This window comes from Eubalaena glacialis, chromosome 3, assembly GCF_028564815.1.
Source record: "Eubalaena glacialis isolate mEubGla1 chromosome 3, mEubGla1.1.hap2.+ XY, whole genome shotgun sequence".
NCBI lineage: Eukaryota > Metazoa > Chordata > Mammalia > Artiodactyla > Balaenidae > Eubalaena > Eubalaena glacialis.
This window is the reverse complement of record NC_083718.1, coordinates 108,540,721-108,555,870: the sequence shown is the minus strand read 5'-3', so window position 1 is coordinate 108,555,870 and position 15,150 is coordinate 108,540,721.

Sequence of the window (15,150 nt, the reverse complement as noted above, 5' to 3'; positions counted from 1 at the left end):
TGAACAAATTCCTAGAAATGTACCATCTTCCAATACCGAAAAAGAAAGAAATAGGAAATACGAACAGACCAATTACAGTAATGAAATTGAATCAGTAATTTAAAAAACTCCCCCAAAACAAAAGTCCAGGGCCAGATGGCTTCACAGGTCAATTCTACCAAACATGCACAGAAGAGTTAACACCTATCCTTCTCAAATTATTCCCAAAAATTACAGAGGAAGGAATACTTCCAAACTCATTCTGCAAGGCCAGCATTACTCTGATACCAAAACCAGACAAAAATATCACACACATAAAAAAAATTACAGGTCAACATCACTGATGAACATAGATGCAAAAATCCTCAACAAAATATTAGCAAACCAAGTCCAACAATACATTAAAAGGTTCTTACTCCGTGATAAAGTGGGATTTATCCCAGGGATGCAAGGATGGTTCAGTATCTGCAGATCAATCAATGTGATACACCACATTAACAAACTGAAGAATAAAAACTATACAGTCATTTCAATAGATGCAGAAAAAGCTTTTCACAAAATTAAATATCCATTTATGATTAAAAAAAAAAAAACTTCACAAAGTCTGTGTAAAGGAAACATACCTTGGCATAATAAAGACCATACATGGTAAGCTCACAGCTAATGTTATACCCCACAGTGAAAAGCTGACAGCATTTCCTCTAAGATCAAGAATATGACAGGGATGCCCAGTCTCACTACTTTTACTCAACATAACAGTGGAAGTCCTAGCCACAACACTCAAACAAGAAAAAGAAATAAAAATAGTCCAAATTGGAAAGGAAGAAGTAAGACTGTCACTGTGTGCACATGACATGATACCATAGAAAATTCTAAAGATGCCACCAAAAAACTACTAGAGTTCATCAGTGATTTGGTACAGTTGCATGATACAAAATTAATAAGCAGAAATCTGTTGCATTTCTATACACTAAAAACAAACTATCAGAAAGAAAAATTAAGGAAACAGTCCTATTTATAATTGCTTAATAAAGAATAAAATGCCTAGGAATAAGTCTAACAAAAGAGGTAAAAGACCTGTACTCGTAAAACTATAAGACACTGATGAAAGAAATTGTAGACAACACAAATAGATTGAAAGATATACTGTGTTCATGTGTTGAAAGAATTAACATTGTTAAAATATTTATACTACCCAAAACAATCTACAGATTCAGTGCAATCCCTATCAAAATACCAATGGCATTTTTCACAGAGCTAGAACAAATAATTTTAAAATTTGTATGGAAACACTGGGGAGTCCAAATAGCAAAAACAATCTTGAGAAAGATGAACAGAGCAAGAGGTATCACACTCCCTGACTTTAGACTATACTACAAAGCTACAGTAATCAAAGCAGTATGGTAGTGGCACAAAAACAAGCACATAGATTAGTGGAACAGAATAGAGAGCCCAGAAATAACCTCACTCATTTATGGTCAGTTTATCTACAACAAAGGAGGGGAAAAGATATAACGGTGAAAATACAGTCTCTTCAATGCATTGTGCTGGGAAAACTGGGCAACTATATGTAAAAGAATGAAATTAGAACATTTTCTCACATCATATACAAAAATAAAATCAAAATATATTAAAGACCTAAATGTAAGACAGGAAACCATAAAACCCCTAGAGGAAAACATAGGCAGAACACTCTTTGACATAAATCAATATCTTTTTGGATCTGTCTCCTAAGGCAAAGGAAACAAAAGCAAATATAAACACTTGGAACCTGATTAAACTTAAAAACGTTTGCACAGCTAGGGAAACTATCAACAAAATGAAAAGAAAACTTACTTACTGGGAGAAAATATTTTCAAATGATATGACTGATGAGGGGTTAATATCCAAAAAATATAAACAGCTCATACAACTCAATATCAAAAAAACAAATAAACAAACAAACAAACAACTTGATTTTAAAATGGGCAGAAGGCCTGAATAGGCATTTTTCCAAAGAAGACATACAGATTGCCAACAGGCACATGAAAAGATGCTCAACATCACTAATCATCAAAGAAATGCAAATCAAAATCACAATGAGATATCACCTCACACCTGTCAGAATGGTTATCATCAAAAAAATCACAAATAACATATGTTGGTGAGGATGTGGAGAAAAGGGAAAGCTTGTACAGTGTTGGTGGGAATGTAAATTGGTACAGCCACTATGGAGTACAGTATGGAGGTTCCTCAAAAACTTAAAAATAAAACTACCATATGGTCCAACAATTCCACTTCTGGGTATATATCTGAAGAGAATGAAAACACAAAGTCAAAAATATATATGTACCCCAAGGTTCACAGCAACATTATTTACAGTAGCCAAATATGGAAGTGGCCTAAGTGTCCATTATAATATGAATGAATAAAGAAGATGTGATATATATATACACAATGGAATACTGCTCAGCCATAAAAAAAGAATGAAATTTTGCCATTTGCAGTAACATGGAGAGATTTGGAGGGCATTATGCTTAGTGAAATGTCAGACAGAGAAAAACAAATATTGTATGTTATCACTTATATGTGGAATCAAAAAAATGAAACAGATCTCTATGGTTTTAATCAAAGTCTAGAAAGAAAAACCTAAACCCCAGAAGGAATTCTGTCTCTCAATCAGTGGCTACCTTCCTATTTTCCAACATGAAACTATAAAGATCCATTTTTAATCTTCTGAATAATGAATGACAGGCTATTCTTGTTCCTTGGTTTGTTTTCATGATCACCACCTCATCTATATTGTGAGGTCCTTCTTAATATTGAGTGTGTCTTATCTTTTCATTCTCCATGCCTAACACGGTACCTAGTAATAGTACATACATAAATATGTTGGAATTAATATTAATTATTACTCTCTCTAAACTTGACAGCATACAGAAAGCCTGAGAGGAAAAGATTTCTAGTAATAAATGAATAAATAAGGGGCATTAATGGGCCATTCACAAAAAAACAAAGAATACAAGCAGATGATAAAGAAGTGAAATTGTATCAACCAAACTAGTAATCAAAGAAATGCCAATTAAATGATAATGAGATATGATTTTTCACCTATCAGACTGATAAAGAAAATTTAAGGAGTGATCAAGGCATAGGAAAATTAATGGATTCATAAGACTCTATAATGAGTAAAAATTTCTTACGGTGTATAGTTACAGCAGTTTAGCAGTACATACCCAAATTTTAAACATGTGTATTATCTTTGTCCCAGCAACTTCATTTCTTATATTTTTATCTTAAAAAAAAAGTTATGCTTCCATGCAAAATTTACCTAAAAATATGGTTCATTCCAATGTTGTTTATGCAAAAACAAAAAGGTAACAACATAAATGTCCTACAAAAGGTGATGGATTAATAACTGTATTGAATGGATACAGTTAAATCTTATGCAGTCTTGAGAACTGGGGTTGTAGAATTTTACCCACAATGAAAGATACTGACAATATATCAAAGAACATATGAGATTATATGGTCTGAATATACATGGATAAGTAACAAACACATATTAGTTAATTATAGGAAAAAGTAAAAGTTATTTTAAAAACTCTATTGCATCATGAGCAAATACACAAGCACATATACCTTTTATAAATTTGTATATGTGCATGCAAGGAAGACCTTCCTTACTCCTTCCACGGTGCTTGACACATGTTAGGCACTCTGTAATTTTCATATGAAGTATTTTATATGAAAAACTGAATACCAAAAGTGTCGATAATATTCTACAGTCCATTCTATGAAAATAATTATTCATATTGTATTTCTGGATGAAAATTTTTTAAGAGTTATAGAAACTGGCAAGTAGAATTATTAATATCATGGTCCTGGCTACAATTTTTTAAGTTATTTTTTAAGTTTGCCAGAAACTGGCAAATAGTGAACACTACTTAAGCCTCATCTAACTAGACAAAATAATTTGAATAATGTCCTATTACAAAATAATTGATTGAATGTATTGATTTATTTAATCTATAAAGTAATAATTACATCAGTCTTTTGCTCCAAGCCCTTCACGGCTTCCCAATTTACTCAGTAAAATTTACAGTGCCCTATAAGGCATGCATGATCTAGCTGTTTGATTCCTCTCTTCCCCCTAATTCCTGCTGTTCTTGTTCACTCCAACTCTATCCAGATAGGCCTTTCCATTTGCTGTTCCCTCTGCCTGCAGTGATATTCTACCAGATATTCTAACAACTAGCCCCTCATCAGCTTCAAGCATCTATGTAAAATTCACCTTTTTGGTAAGGTCTATTCTGACTACCTAATTAAAACTGCAGCTCCCATTTCTCACATTCACCATACCCCCTTTCCTGCTTTACTGCAAACTAGCATTCTATTTGTTTTAATTAATTATGTGTCCATTCATCATCTACCTTAAGTTCTATAAAGTTGTTTTGTTCACTGCTGTACCCTCAGTATCTGGACTACTACCTAGCACACTGTATATGCTTAACAAATATTTTGCCTGAATGCATGATACAGCTAGTACATTATAGTCCCCTTTCACCTTTTCATACTTCTGTATTAACATTTAACATTGAATATTATACATTTATGAGTCTGTCTCACCCACCAGAGAGAATTGTTCAAGGGCAAGGACTATGTCTTGTTAATCTTTGAATCCTTAGCTTACATAGTGTCTAGAAATAAGTAGATGCACTCAGATATGTGTTGATTGAACAAACAAATGGATTAAAAATCAGCATACTTGTATATTTTCCCAGTAGCACTTGCCCCAGTGCATCCTTAGACATTTAAAAGTTGAAATTTATCATGTATGGCAATCAGAGAAACTCCAAGCTAGAAGCTTACTCTGAAACATGTTTCCTGTTCTCATTCTTGTCTTAGCAACTTACTTGGCAATATTTGATAAATATAGTCACCTGTATAAAGTAAATAAATTTGAAAATATTTCCATTTTCTTATTTCATGTCTTAAACACATTCAAAGAGTTTCATTAGTTTTGTTTTTTCAAGTGTCCTGAGCAGTCCCTTCTCCATCTATTGAAAATGTTATCAAATTATGCTTTAAAAAAAAATTGCATTTAATTTGCAGAATGCTAGAGAACAATTATTTGGTAGTGTTGGGGAGCAGCATTTGCCAGCCCAAAATATGTCTCTTTGGCATATTAATTGTTTTAAACTGGTTATTTTCTGAGAAACAGCAGACATGAAAGGGCTCTGAAAACCACGTAGGAGTTGCCCTTTTGGAAGAAACATAATTTGTAAGAGGAATCTCCATTTTAAGTGTGTCTTTCTGTGCCTGAGAGGAGGATGACCAAATATCTAGAAACTCTTATCAGTAGAGAAAGCAGTGACTTGAATCTGCATCGCAATCACCCTTGTTTACTATGTTTTTCCTGATACCTCCCCAAATTGACTCTCCCACCCTCAATATCCTCTTTTTTTTAAAATTTTTATTGAGGTATAATTGACTTACAATATTGTGTTAGTTTCAGGTGTACAGCAAAGTGAATCTATTATACAAATACATATATCCACTCTTTTTCAGATTCTTTTCCCATATAGACCATTAAAGAGTATTGCGTAGAGCTCCCTGTGCTATTCAGCAGGTCCTTATTAGTTATCAATTTTATATATAGTAGTGTGTATGTGTCAATCCCAATCTTCCAATTTATCCCTCTTTTGTCTTTAGCTGAAGATGGTGTTTATGGTGAGGGCTTCAGCCATTTTGGCGAGTTATTCAGTTTTTCTGGGTCTCTCCCATGTATGCATGTTATTAAATTTTTGTTTGATTTTCTCTTGTTAATCTGTCTCATGTCAATTTAATTCTTAGACCAGCCAGAAGAACCTAGAAAGGTAGAGGAAAATTTCTTCCTACCCAACAACAGTTTGTATCATAGGCAGGATAATCGTTCCTAAAGTATTTTAACACTCTTTCAGAAGCACTAATAATTACATGTTTGTGACATGTCTGTGCGTATATAGATATATTTTATCACTCAGTATACTGTTTAGATTTATTGCTTAAGGTTAGTCATCACTGAACTCATAAATTCAACTATCTTGTTTTGAACTTCAATTGAAAGAAATTCTTTTAAATATCATCTTATTCTTTTCCTTTTTTTTTTTTCAATCGGAGGAGTGGGAAGGTGAGGGATACTGATTAGCATGACTCTTCCAAGTAGCACAAATACATTTCACAATGTGATCTTTGATAAATGTCCAAATGGATTTTAAAACTAAGTAAATTGAACTGCTTTTTATTGAGTCCCATAATTTATTCCAACCATCTGTGTTACACACACACAAAAGTTTGTTTTTTAAGGGTTTTAGATTATTTTTTTGTCCCCCCCAGCACCATCATTAGGATATAAAAACATTAACATATTTCAGGATTAACTTTGGCCCCCTAAAGAATATATCTTTCAGTCGAGAAACATTTTTCAACACCACTATTTGCAATTTGGAGATTAAAAAATATGGACCCAAAAGCATCCTTTTGGCATCATACTTTCTATTTAAAGGCCACCAAATGTTTCTTTCTGAGAAATTGTATTGAACAGTTAGGATCTTGGCATGCACTATTGTTCTAGGGAAAGATATTCCTGGCCAACACTTGTTGTTGCTGGGTAATGAATGACTAGAATGTGTGGACAGAGCCACCTTCCCATCTGTACTAGCCTTAACTACCATCGATTGCTGTGTGGTGTCCTCTGTTGAACCATGCATGCTTAGTCATTAATTTTACTTAGGACTAATAAAAATACCTGCCTTTATTGATCAGCTACTGTATGCCTAGGACATTACATATAATTTCTGATTTAATCATCACAGCAATCTGAATTTAAAGATAGAGAAACTGATGCTTATGTATTTTATGGGAATTTCTGATAACTACTTTTTTTGTGTGTGTGTAGAAGTTATTATTGATAAAACAATGTTAGAAATGTGTGGATTTTGTTTGTTTGTTGTAAATGCATTGGAATTTAAAAAGTGCATTTTTAGTTTTCTTAAGGAGAATGGTACTAACTTTTAAAGTGTCTACTATGCTAAACTTCATATTAATTATCACAGTGAAAAGAAAAGAGGCTTAGTAAGATTAACTGTGTATCTTCTCAATACTGAATCCAGGCATATCCTGGATTCTTGCCTAGGACTCCTTCATTCAGTATGTGTTTCATCTTGAAATAGTATAATAGTAGCCTATATTCTCCTACAGAATCCACCTATCTTCCTAACTATGTATCTATCTAGTCTAGTCTAGTCTAGTCTAGTCTACCTGTGACCTATAATAATCCTGATGTTTGGGGAATGATATTATCTAAATGGTGACTTTTCTGTGCTACAGTAAGAATCAAACATATAAGTTACATATGTAACTATATGTATCAACTACATCCTATGTAAATACATGTATTTGTGGTTGATACATATAGTAAATCCATGCCTAGGTGATAAGCTCTATTGTCATCTTTCTCCCATCATTTGCACTAAGCTGAATTACTAAGCATACAACACAAATCTCAAAACAACTCATATGATGCAATGATACAAAAAGCAATTCACACTTTAAAATAGATTGTTCTGAGAATAAGAAAAAAATTGGCTAAAGCAATAAAAGTAGAGAAAGATGAAGGAATTTGAGATCATTCAGCCTAGAGAAGATAAAGCTTGCTAAATTTGAATAAATGATTCATTTAAATAGGTTTTTTATAAGAATAGCAAGCAGTTTTCTATTTTGACATCAGATCAAGAAATGAATTAATAAATTATCAAAGAGTTTAATTGCCTATAAGGAAAATAACCTCTATGCCAAAGTGATGAAATATTAGAACAAATTACTAAGGAAGATATGAAGTCTTTATACTGCAAATCTGCACAAAGAACATAAACAACCATCCTTCCCCCAAAAGTAAGCTACTGGACAACAAGATCTCAAGTAGTCTTTTCTAAATTTTTGTATTATGGACATCATAGCTCTTTCCTTACTTTTCTTCCATCTCTCCCTGCCATTCATAACAATATCCTAAACAGTAACAATTTCTGCCTTTTCTTTTTTTTTTTAAACATCTTTATTAGAGTATAATTGCTTTACAATGGTGTGTCAGTTTCTGCTTTATAACAAAGTGAATCAGTTATACATATACATATGTCCCCATATCTCTTCCCGCTTGCATCTCCCTCCCTCCCACCCTCACTATCCCACCCCTCTAGGTGGTCACAAAGCACAGAGCTGATCTCCCTGTGCTATGCAGCTGCTTCCCACTAGCTATCTATTTTACGTTTGGTAGTGTATATATGTCCATGCCACTCTCACTTTGTCCCAGCTTACCCTTCCCCCTCCTTGTATCCTCAAGTCCATCCTCTAGTAGGTCTGCATCTTTATTCCCGTCTTGCCCCTAGGGTCTTCTGACAATTTTCTTTTTTTTTTTTTTAGATTCCATATATATGTGTTAGCATACGGTATTTGTTTTTCTCTTTCTGACTTACTTCGCTCTGTATGACAGTCCCTAGGTCCATCCACTTCACTACAAATAACTCAGTTTTGTTCCTTTTTGTGGCTGAGTAATATTCCATTGTATATATGTGCCACATCTTCTTTATCCATTCATCTGTTGATGGACACTTAGGTTACTTCCTTGTCCTGGCTATTGTAAATAGGGCTGCAATGAACATTTTGGTACATGACTCTTTTTGAATTATGGTTTTCTCAGGGTATATGCCCAGTAGTGGGATTGCTGGGTCGTATGGTAGTTCTATTTTTAGTTTTTTAAGGAACCTCCATACTATTCTCCATAGTGGCTATATCAATTTACATTCCCACCAACAGTGCAAGGGGGTTCCCTTTTCTCCACACCCTCTCCAGCATTTATTTTTTTGTAGATTTTTTGATGATGTCCATTCTGACTGGTGTGAGATGATGTCTCATTGTAGTTTTGATTTGCATTTCTCTAATGATTAATGATGTTGAGCATTCTTTCGTGTGTTTGTTGGCAATCTATATATCTTCTTTGGAGAAATGTCTATTTAGTTCTTCTGCCCATTTCTGCCTTTTCTTTTTAAGCACATCTGATTATAAGACTATTAACTGCAGTTTGTCTTTTACATTCCATTGTCAAGAAGTGAAAACAGTTATATATGAGCCAGTTTTTCAGGAATAATGCAGATTGCAAGGGAGAACCCACTTAAAATATATTCCTTACATACATATAGCAACTAGATCGATGATTGAAAAATATTGTTAAATCATAACACTCCCCTGTTCAAAACCTATCAATGGCTTCTCATTAAACTAAAGTAAAATCCAAATTCCGTAGTATGGTCTACAAGGCCTTTCAGGATCTGAACATCCTGTATCTCTGTTCTCCTCTCCTCCCATTCTTCTCCAGCTCACACCACTTCAGCCACTCTGGCCTTACTACTTATCCAACACACCAACTTCTTAGCTCTTCCTAGTCTTTTTCCTTGGATTAATACCAAAATGATACTGAGCAGGTGACCACTCAACAATGTTGTATGAGGATATTGCACACTCAGGGAACAGCAAGTACAAAGCTCTGAATGCTCTCTTTCTGTCATTTTCCCCTGCACATACACAGGCAGACATACACATCGACATCCATATCTTTCTACTGAACATTTTTCTTTGCTGCACACCCACTGACATTATAACTGTTTTGTATACCCATCTAGTGTCAGTTTCTCCTTCTATGTCATGAGTACTATGATCAAAGACTGCTTTCTTTCTTATTCTCTGTTATAGTGCCTACACCTAGTATAGTATCTGGCACATGATAGACGTTTAATAAATCAGCCTTTCATTTCACTTTCAATTTAAACATAGACATTATTTCCACAGTGCCAAAATCTGATGGAAAAAAAAAATGTTGTTTATAGTTCTGACTATAGCCAAAGTCAGTATATTTGTGACTGAATATTACACTTTTCATCCGTATGGTTTGTCATAATGGAAAGAGAGATATAGTCTGAAGGTGAACTGGGAAGTACAATTTGAAGAAATTATATCATTTATTCTTTCTAAAATGAATCAAGGCTTATTGTCTTTGGGTAAAAATGTATTATTAAAAAAAAAACTTACAGTGAACTTCTTTTCTCCATGTAAGAAAACATTTGCTATTTAAAAAAATGTGATTCTCTCTCTGATGTGAGAAGAATTTATTACATTCCCTATCCGAGAATTTCATTGCCATTTGCATGTTGCCTGGAATACAAATTGTACTTAGTAATCAATCAGTGTTTAATTGCTGCTCAAGTAAACCCTCGTAATCAGACTTGCTGTAAAAATGTTAAGGTGTGCAAAAAGCATAAGGTGGCATTTTCCCCTCCTTCTTATTATGCCTGTGTAACTTCCATTAATACTAATAGGAGGCACAGCTGGTCGTCAACAGGAGATTACAGGTTGCTGTTTAAATCATATTTTATTTTTATACCTTGGCAAGATTTATGTATTGAAATCAGTTGGCCAGATTTTTGCTGTTGTTAAGAAAGCTTTTCTCTGAAAGAATGAGATTGGGGGAGGGAAATGGAGTCTCATATTTTTTATTTTAGGAATATAAAGACTCGAAATCCAAGCAGCAGCTTGTCCTTATACAGCAAGTCTGTCTTATGCTTTAGCACCAGCTGGAGTCCCATTTCTAATTTGCTGTGAAGAATTAAGTGATTTGAGACACATACCCTGGAGTATTTGACCTCCAGTGTCAACCAGCTAGCTTGCAATTCCCTTGGCTGGAAAGTTTCTCCAGAATTGATTTGAACTAACATCAGTTAAAATACTCTGCAATATAGTAGCAAATATCACTGAAAATCTGAGGATGACTTTATAGCCATGAAAATAAGCACACTGTAGAATATTAAGGAAAGGAGTTTAAAAAACATGGAAAGCTTGGTGATCAGAAATGTTGTGACAATAGAACTTTTCACCTCAAGGTCATCGGTTTGAGTCTGGCACAGTTGGGTAGCTTCACTGGCTAAAGGTGGTTGTGAACTGTGTCAGTGCTCTCAAGCTTATTTGTCATAAAACAGCTATTCCTGTTATTCTCAGTTGCCACAGTGTTGACAATTCTTGAGATTAGAAGGACTAATAAGGACAAAGTTAGGGCAGTATCCTCATTACCCCAATGCAAACCAGCCTCCATTTATTTCAGTCTTCCTTTTCCCATGTTGTTGCCCTCTTCTGGATTGTTGTCCATTTTTTCTCTGTACCTAATCTAGTTCTTCAAGTCATTCAACTCATTCCTTCTCCCTCTCCATGATACGTCTCCCAATAATCCTAAGGATTATTATTTTCTCATTCCTGACCTTGCTTCGTATCCAGTTACCTGATGATAAATATACCAGTATGAGTAACGCTATTATAGGTGGGGGAATAAATGTCACCATTCCCATATTTCTTGAACTTCTCTATCCCTCTATTTTCTCCTTCCCCAGCTTCCACTACAGTTAATTAGCCACATCCCATGGAGCTATATCCTCATTCTCACTCCAAAATCTCACCTGGATCCTCACCCTAGTTCTGGTGCCCCTAGTTGACACTGCCTACCCTAACTTGCTGTACTATCCACTCTAAACCATGAAGGATACAATGAAAGCTTATAACCAGGGACGTCCCCATCCCTTTGACATGATAAAGTAGATAAAGGAGAAAGTAGATGGAAAGTGTCAGTCATGAGGTGAGATCAAAAGGTGGGGGTAGCTTCTGAGAATCCCTAGTTGGAAAACTACATGGTGATTACCTTTCATAGCCTATTTTCCTGTATTTATTAGTCATATGTTAGTTGGGATATTTAGTACATTTAATACTACATTTCAAGTATAGTATGAGTTCACGTAGCCTGATGACTTTACATAATCCCCGAATTCTTTAACTTCTATGTTTATTCCCAGAGTAAAACTACATGGTGGGATGGAGTAATAAAAATATCTACCTTTTATTGAGAGATTACTCTATGCCAGGCACTGCCTTGAGTGCATTATGAATATTATCTCATTCAATACTTAAATCTATCTCAGGAGATATTATTATGCTTGTTTTATAGTAAGGGAAATTGAGCTTTCAGGAGTTTAAGTACGTGCCCAAAGTTACACTGCCAGAAATATCAAAGTTTCAGGCTGAACATAGATATTTCCAAATTCACAGCCCATTTTCTTAACCAGTATTGCCCACGATGTCTTCAAATTCTAATATTTTGTGATTTGATCTGCCTATTTAAGCACCTAAGGTCTAGTCTGAGATTTACCATAATATACCAAGTTTGCTTCAAGGAACTATTATGCATATGCATTCAACTCAGTGCTTTATTTAATATTTTTGGTAGAATGAAATAGAGTTATGCTTATGTGCCATTGTGGACCAATTCTTGGTTAAGTCTTTGTCACCCACTAAGATTTTGAGTGTAATAATCCAGTAACTGACATATATTTTCTTTTTGTCTTAGAAAACATATGACACATTACTGGGCACTGAATAAATGCTCAGCAAATGCTTATAGCTTTGAATTGATGTTCTAATAAAATTATCAGGTTATGGAAATTCAGAAGTTTGTGCCCTGCAAATTTTGATTTTAATTTGAAAGAAAAATTATCCTACTTGCTATTATGGTACCTAAGACTATATACAATCCACTAGTGAGGTTTTGAGGGATATGTGATCATTTTGTATTCATAATTTATTTCTTCTGAATATGTGATAATAAAAATGTAAAAAAAAAGTAAGGGAGAAAATATGTAACACTCGTAATTCCACCATCAATGCTTTAATCTATGTCAATTTATACAACTGTTGTACACAATTGGAATTATTTTAATAACCTTGATTTGTAACCTGATTTTTTTCACTTAACACAAAATATGGTATTTAGTAGATTCATGTTATTCTAAATTTTGAATGTTATTAAGTATAGGTTAGGTTATGCTGCAATAACATATGATGGCAGAAATTTCAGAGGCTTAGTACCACAAAGGTTTATGTCTTACTCATGCTACATTTCCCATGTGGGTTGACCCGGAGCCTCTGCTCCATACAGTCATCCTGGGACCTAGTTGCCAGAGATTTCACTTTCTTTTGGTTGTACCTTCTGGAACATGTGGCCTCCTCAGTCACTGCAGCACATTAAAAAGATGCAGGGGGCTTCCCTGGTGGCGCACTGGTTGAGAGTCTGCCTGCTAATGCAGGGGACACGGGTTCGAGCCGTGGTCCGGGAAGATCCCACATGCCGCGGAGCAACTGGGCCCGTGAGCCACAACTACTGAGCCTGCGCGTCTGGAGCCTGTGCTCCGCAACAAGAAAGGCCGCGATAGTGAGAGGCCCGCGCACCGCGATGAAGAGTGGCCCCCGCTTGCCACAACTAGAGAAAGCCCTCGCACAGAAACGAAGACCCGACACAGCCAAAAATAAATAAATAAATAAATTAATTAATTAAAAAAAAAAGATGCAGGAAATTTTCATCTTAGCAATTAAATACTTAAACTGGAAATGACACGTGTCATTTCCACTCATAGTCCAATAGCCAAAACAAGTTATATTACCCTCCTAATTGCAAGGGGGCTGAAAACTGTAAGGAAACATATGGAATATTTTATATAACTAATCTTCCTCACTTTTTTCCTTCAATATAATTCCTTCAGTTTTATATTTAACAGAGATTTCTCAAAGTTATGATTATCAAGAAAGGCATTCTTCCCATTTTTCAAGTGCTGATAAAAATGTAGCAGTTACTAACCTTAGAGTTCAGACTTAGTTAGGTTCACCAGAAATATAACTTAAATTCTTCTCTAATAGAACTTAATTTTTATTCTGAATCCTTAATCAGTCAAATGGCAAAACCAAAATCTCGCTCTTTGTAAGGCTTCTTTTCCCTTTCACACAGAGTTGCTTCTTCTAAATTCTAGGCAGTTGACAAAGTGCCAGCATCTTAGTAAGGAGGGTGGGCACCTGGTCTTCGGTCATTTTCATGTTTCTCTGTGATAAAAGATGAGATGACCATCATCCATTTGTTCACTGTCCACACATGTAAGTACAGTTTGCTTTTCTTTCCTGAAGACAAGGCCTCCAAATCATCCTGTTCTCTCTCAGTTACTGCTGTGGGCCTATGGAACAGAGGGAACACATTATTTTGCTACTGTAGCTACATTGGGAATGTGTTAGGGATGGGATGAGCGTGAGGGGATGCAAAACAGGCAGAGCTCGAGTTCTTTTCTGAGAAACCCACAAGTGACTAATCTTTCATTCTTGGTAGGAAAAATGAGGAATATAGAGATTGATCACATATTCTTCCCAAATATTATGATGTAGCATAACCTTGTTCCTGGATCTCAGGTTTTAAAATGAAAAAGATAAAATCTGACTCATTTTACTCGTGTTTTACAACCCTCATTTCAGGCTATAATCTGACTGAATAAATAGAGGAAAGGCAAAAAATGAGAAAAGGAAAAAGGAAAATACATAGCAAATTATTAAGATACTCTGTAATCTGCTAACCAAGTACTCATAGCTGGTTTCTTCTGTGTAAGGTGACCATATTCTGCACCATGCAACTATGTTATCTAATAAATCCTGACTGTCTAGTGTTTATTTGGGATCCTGGAGCCAAACTTCTCCTGTAATGATGTGTGGCTCAATCATATTCTCACCTTAGAATTTTGCTTAGAGACTCAGGTGTTCCTAGGAATAAAATTTTATTATATACATTTAGAAGTGGTGGTAGTGAAACGGGAGATTATTGCTGTTTGTTCATTTGTTGGTTGGTGTTGCTTTAGAAGAAGCATTTTGTCTATCACTGTGGGTAGGTGATTCATTAGTTGTGAATGTTAATTCATTAATTGTGAATTACTTGTGAATTCCCTCTCTCCCTTCATCTGGCTCCTGGGAAGGAAGCTCTGTCTTGTTTCTAAGGAATTATTTTCCAATCCTCCTGCCCATCAAACAAAGTTAGAAAAATAGATTATTTTGTCATTCTGGTAGAGGGATTTTTGGCTGAAGAAGCCCTTTTTGAGATATGAACTCATATTTTGAGAAAGAAAAGGACAGGGATAGTAGAGGCCTTATGTTTTGGGAGTGGGGTGAGAATGAGAGTTGACCCTCAGTCCTGAGTGGAAATGGGAAGGAGTGTGAAAAAAGAAAGGTGAGTGCAGCTTCCACAGAGTAGAGGCC